Here is a 6,000-nt window from a genome sequence, read left to right on the forward strand (position 1 = left end):
GTGTTACTGACACCATCTCCAATGACTCCATTTTCTGAGTGACATCCAAAAAGAGGGAACCCAGGATGGGTTGGAAAGGCTTCCTTTATCACCTATTTGAGCTTTATTGAAAATAAGAACAACTATATTACAGAAGGACACCTATGTCTGGGGTTCTTAGCACCAAGAAATATTTAAGTTTTATCTTATGCTGGAAAATCATCTGATTATTTTAATCTTGCAGGTTTCAAAGAAGGCCACACATGGGTCTTAAGTAAGGCTAATGATTGCTCCAATGTAGCCATGTGGAAGCCTGATGAAGATTTTCTCTCTTAACATAATGTCTAGCATCATGTGACCTCTCAGTAATTATTTTTGAATGGGTCTGTTAGCAAAATTTCTCAGTTAATAGTCTCCTATGGCAGGAAAATGCAATGAACCAGCACATTCTGGTAGTGGCATGATTTACACATTCCAAAGCAATTTAGTAGTGGTATCTTACCTCAACACAAGAATTCTACTTCTGGAACTATTTCCTGGCACTTTAACCCCAAATACCTTCAAAAGACCCCACCTCCAAGTGCCATCACCTTGGGAATTAGGATTTCAACATGAGTTTGGGGAGAGGGACAAAAACATTCAGCCCACAACGAGTTTATCGAATGGAAAAATGAATGGTTGACAAATACTCATGTTAAGTCCTCAGCATAGCCTTTTCTCACTAATAAAGTATATATGGGGAGCAAAATTACAATAAGGGGAGCAGCTCTGTATATGAATTTGCTCATTATTCTTTCCCCAAACTCAGCACAATGCATGCAGGTATAGGCACCCAATAAACAGCTGATGGATACATGACAGTTTGAGAAGCACAGACATGATGTTCTGAATGAACAAGGCCTTCAAGCCACAAGCATCCCTTCTCTTTAGAAAGACATCTACCACATGAGTTGAACCAGTAGGCAGCTTGTCTCCTGGACAGAGTTCTGAGGCAGTGATCCAGTCCAGTGTTGTAGCTCTTCTAGGAGAAGCAGTATGGCTTTACCTTCATTCTGGAGTACAGGTATGGTGCTAATTCTGAAGGAAAACTATATATTATGTATTATAGTTGCTGAGTTTAAACTGCTCCTGATAATACAGTGTAGTAATTTGCTACAGTTAGCCAAGATCATCAAATTAAATTGGCTAACCCAGGTAATCAAAGGAAGAAAATGTTTAATTCCACTATTTTGATATACCTCTAAGCATATTTCACTCTGTCCCTCTGACACATTCTTAAGAAGATGTGCAAGGTTAAAGTCTGACATGTAACAATCATACTATCCTTGGACAGTATTTCTAGGGAGTGTTTCCAAATGTTGAACTTGGGGCATGTTGGTTTTAAAACGACCTTAAAGAGAGAAACAATAACTTTCTAACAAAAAAGTTTAATGCAGTTGAACCCTTAGAAACAGAAAATAGAATGGTGGTTGCCGGGGGCCAGAGGGAGGGGGCAAAGGGGGGGGGTGTTAAATGCACACAGAGCTTCAGTTTCACAAGATGAAAAAGTCAGAGACCTGGTGCTTCACCAAGTGTATAGAGTTAACACTACTGTATTGTACATTTAAAAATGGTTAAAATAGTATTTTATGTTATATATTCTTACCACAAAATTAGTATATGGGGAAACTAAATACCATGGGGTATATATATATATATATATAGTTCTATGCCATTCAGGAAAATTACAGTTGTCATTGAAATTTAGGAAAGAAGTGCCATGTTGCTGGTGAAGCCCTTGAGGTTCAAAATCAAAGTATTTAAATCTAGAGACTGCGCAACACTGCTCCGTGTTGCTATTTTTCCAGCCCCTGGTCTCTGTGCAGACTCCTGCGGGAGCTTCGGGCACACAGCCTTGTGGCTGCCTTCTCCCTGCTACTTCCTGCAGGTGCCCAGGTTCTCAGTTACTGGTTTGAGTCCCAGCTGGGTCGGGCACCAGCTTGGAAACTCTTGGGGAGGGGGGAGGGGTTTGGTGGTGGTGCTCTTGTTCCTTTTTCACGCTGAGCAGCTGAAGCTCAAATAACTTAGCATTTGGGGAACACCACAAGGGCAGAGTTTGCCTGAAGGTAAAGCCGATCCAAGAAAAGTAGGGCCAGTAGAGAGAAACTAAATACTGGTGGTGTCTTTAGATCCTCTGGTTTCAAACATGCATTATCTCAACTTTACCACTGGAATTATGTAAACTAGAGAACTCTATGATTGCTTAAGCCATTTTGTGGATAAAATGAAGGTTCCTGTGGCCAAGATTCTCACCTGGCCCTGGCTGGTTAGCTCACTACTCATGTGTGGGCAATAAGTTGTTATTGACTCTATATAAAGAGCTTCCCCCAGTGCTCTGGGCAACACAGTGGCAGGGCTGCAAGGCTGCAGGAGAGCAGAGCACAGGCTGGAGTGGTGGCAGCACCAAGGACAGAGACTGGGACGGTTGTGCAGGCAGAGAGGCCCGGCCCAGAGGTAGAGATCGGCTTGCTGCATGCAGACTCGCTCTGAGCAGACAGGATTCTAGTGATGGACCTGCCACCATGGAAATAAAGTTGGGTATAAACCCTTTCACCCCAAGAATGTTCTACTGTCATTTCTTTGGTCACACTGAATTCACAGTAAACTTTCCCAGGGCTATAACCCATTGGCAAGACACATTTTAACTCAGAGTTTGATCAACTGCAATGCAAAGAATCCTGACTAATATGGGTTTCATGCAATATTTGTGCATCCTTAAAATGCATTTCCCCCCTTACCCAGTTCAAGTTTGGGTTCTGTATATACAACCTAAGGGTCCTAGGTGCTATAGGAATCAGTACCAGAAGTGGTGCTAAGACAGGGACCATAGGTGTAGTCAGAGTAGGGTGAGGGCCTCTGGAAAAAGCAAGGCAGGATACTTAACAGTCAGAGCAATGTAACTACATGCAAGGAAACCCCCTACCAAAATTCTGTGTTAAACATTAAGCTCTAGAGTCATTCTTCAGTGAAATCAGTTAATATTCCCTAGATAAAGGAAAGTAGCCCTTGTTTTTATTATGCTAATCATTTGTAATCAAGTGTAAGATTCACTTTAGCATGCTAAAAGGCCCAGGCCTATGTGCTGTCTTTCCTCCTTCAGACCTGATGAGGTGATTTTGCAAACTGGGCAACTAATATTGGTAAGAAGGCCCTGCCATAAACAACACGGTAAAAGGCAGGAAGGATTCCACCTTAAAGATAAGATTGCATTTTAATACTCAGGAAGTTAAGAGGAAAGATTCTTAACTTACTCTTTAGCAAACAGACAATACCTCAGCCCACCTTGGGGGCTGGGCGGGCAGCCTTAATTGATAAGCTCTCAGACCAAGAAGCCTGTATCTCAGGGAGAAATCAGAGCAGGAAGTTTCTTGTGCCATCTGGTTCTGGGCGGTGGTGCCCCGGGAGACAGACAGGGCCAGGTCTCTGGCAGCCCTGCCGGCCCCTCGTCCTCACAGCCCTGAGACGGTCTGTCAGTGTGTCGTCCCCACAGCTGCCACTGCCAGGAAGTCTACAAGGACAGGCCGGCCTCAGTTCTTCAACTTTGCAGCTCTGCTGACCGACCAAGTTCTTTGTATTTACTTCTAGGAAGTTGTCCTAAAATGGAGCTGATAGGTGACTGAGGCTTTATTAGACCTGCAGCACCAGCCAAAACCCAAGCGTGTATCACGTGGGCCATGGCCTGGACTGTGGCTTATTCCTGCAACTGGACTGAACACTAATTCCTCAGGGAGCCTCAGGCCACTCTGGTCCCAATACCTTTAACAAAAAGTGAAATGCAAATACACTCCTCCCCTCTGCCCATACAGGGCTGTCTACTTTAGGGTCCTTGTAGGCGTGCCTTAGATAGGAACAAGCCCAGCAGGCAAAATGGGAGAGCCCGGTTAGTTGACAGCAGTGTCCTCACCACTGACGCCCACAGATGCAGTGGCTCTCCACTGTGCTTTGTGAACTGTCCAGCAGCAGATGATATTCTTTGGCCCTGTGATTTCTTCCCCGTCCCCCACGTTCTAAATGACCTTTCCATGGCAGCTGTATTTGCTCTGCATGGTGGTACAGAAGAGGTGGTTGACAAGGGTTACATTTATGATCTGGTCTAGACTGTGGGACCATGAGATGCTAAAACTAGACAAGGTTAAAACTCACCCAAAGGAAGAGGTAATTCACTGGAAATACAGAATCAGAAAAATAGTGATCTCATGCCACTGCCTCTGCAGTCAGACTTGGAACGGACTTCAGAGTGCCTCCTTTTGAGAAAGAAGCAAACGTGTATGTATCAAGGGGAAATGCTGGAATAACTGAGCTTCGTGTATTGAGAGGAGGGCATGTTTTCTGCTGGAGGGCTTTTCTATGTTTCTCCAAAAAGTAGGCTTCGTTTGGTTTTTAAAACTGGTGTCAGGTTCTTGCCTCTTCTGTGACATTGGAACTTGTGGTCTGTCAACTTGTGGCTCTGCACCCAGGAAGAATAAGGCCAGTGGATGTCAGTAAACATGTGATGTAAAGGTAAGAAAAAAGGGGGAGGAGGGAAAAGGAGGAGAGAGAGCTTTTAGTTTCAAATTCACCTTTCTCTTAAAGATTAAAAACATCAAAGAAGAGTTGGAATAAGAGTTAATTTGTTGTAAGCTATTGTCATTTCTGGTCTAATCTATGGCTCTAACTTTTAGGACGGCATTGCTTGTTCAGTGAACAACTCAGGGGCATTCAGAATGTGTTTCTGTATTGGTTTGCTCTCTGTTGTCTTTATCCGCTTGCACAAGGCCGCAGGCAGCGGTCCCGAAGCTCCCCTTCACACACCTGCCCAGTTAAGGCAGTTTATAGACACTGACTAGACTACAGGGTCTCAATTCCACATTCTGGGGAGAGGGTGTGACTGGCTCAAGTTGGGACTATACACAATTCTGTTCTAATCAATTGTAACGGGGGCTGGACTCTACAGGATAAATAGGGCCACTGTAATTCCAGTAATAATAGAAATATTATTACAAATATTATACCTTTTAATAGTAGTACATAAAATACTGCTAATAGGAAATAGTGTTATGCAATAGCACGAAAATGCATATTGATAATGACATTTATGAAGGAGTTGAAATGTAACTGTCCCAAACTGGGATAGACTGAAAAAGGGTAAATTCCTTTATTTTCTTTACTTAATCTCCCTTTTGAGTTTCCATTTGTGCTAACTTGGAGAGCTGTGAGAAGTTCACCTTGCACTGAAGGAACTCAGTTCCTTCCCTTCTGGGAAGAGGAACCACTTTCGCAGTGTTTCTTTCTCCTTTGCCTTCCCCTGTCCTCCTCAGGTGTTAATTCAGTTAGGAAAATGGGTCAGGGTCTCTCAATAAATAGTTCAAAAGAGGATGTTTAACATGGAAAACTAACTACAAAGACATCAGGACCATTGAAAGACCACGTGTGACAGTGAGGCAAACACAGACGCCCCTGAGAAAAGGCAGGGACTGCCCAGCAGGAAGGGGGGACCCTGGAGGGAAGGGTGGTCTCCCGGAAGCTGAACCCACTAGAGAAATGAGGCCCAGTGAACAGGAGGGAGAGGAAGGAATGCCTGGGCTCCCTCCAGTCTCTCCTCGGTCCCCCCTTGGCTGAATATAGCCAGAGTCACTGGGCAAGGGAAAATGGGGAATGGCTGGTAAAGGTCAGCTCCAGCTGAACAGGGGACAGCAGGGAGACAGATCTCACAGTCAAACATCTAGCTCACACTTGCAGCTACAAATACCAGACCCAGCTGGGTGGCTTGATTAGAAGTCTTACCAGATGGGAGAGTGGGCAGAGATGCTGATGGCTCCACCACACTGACGATGTGTGTTCCTTCCCCCTCTGAGCTCCACCATCTATCTTCACAGCGGCCCATCCCTCTGGCTTGTTCTTCCCATGGCTCGTGAAGGCTCAGCTCCCAGGCAGCACAGACAGACGTGATAACATTGAGACACAGCCTATAATTTTATAGGCCCCTCCAAATTCCCCACACCT

The sequence above is a fragment of the Manis javanica genome, chromosome 9 (genome assembly GCF_040802235.1).
Source record: "Manis javanica isolate MJ-LG chromosome 9, MJ_LKY, whole genome shotgun sequence".
In the NCBI taxonomy this organism is placed as follows: Eukaryota; Metazoa; Chordata; class Mammalia; order Pholidota; family Manidae; genus Manis; species Manis javanica.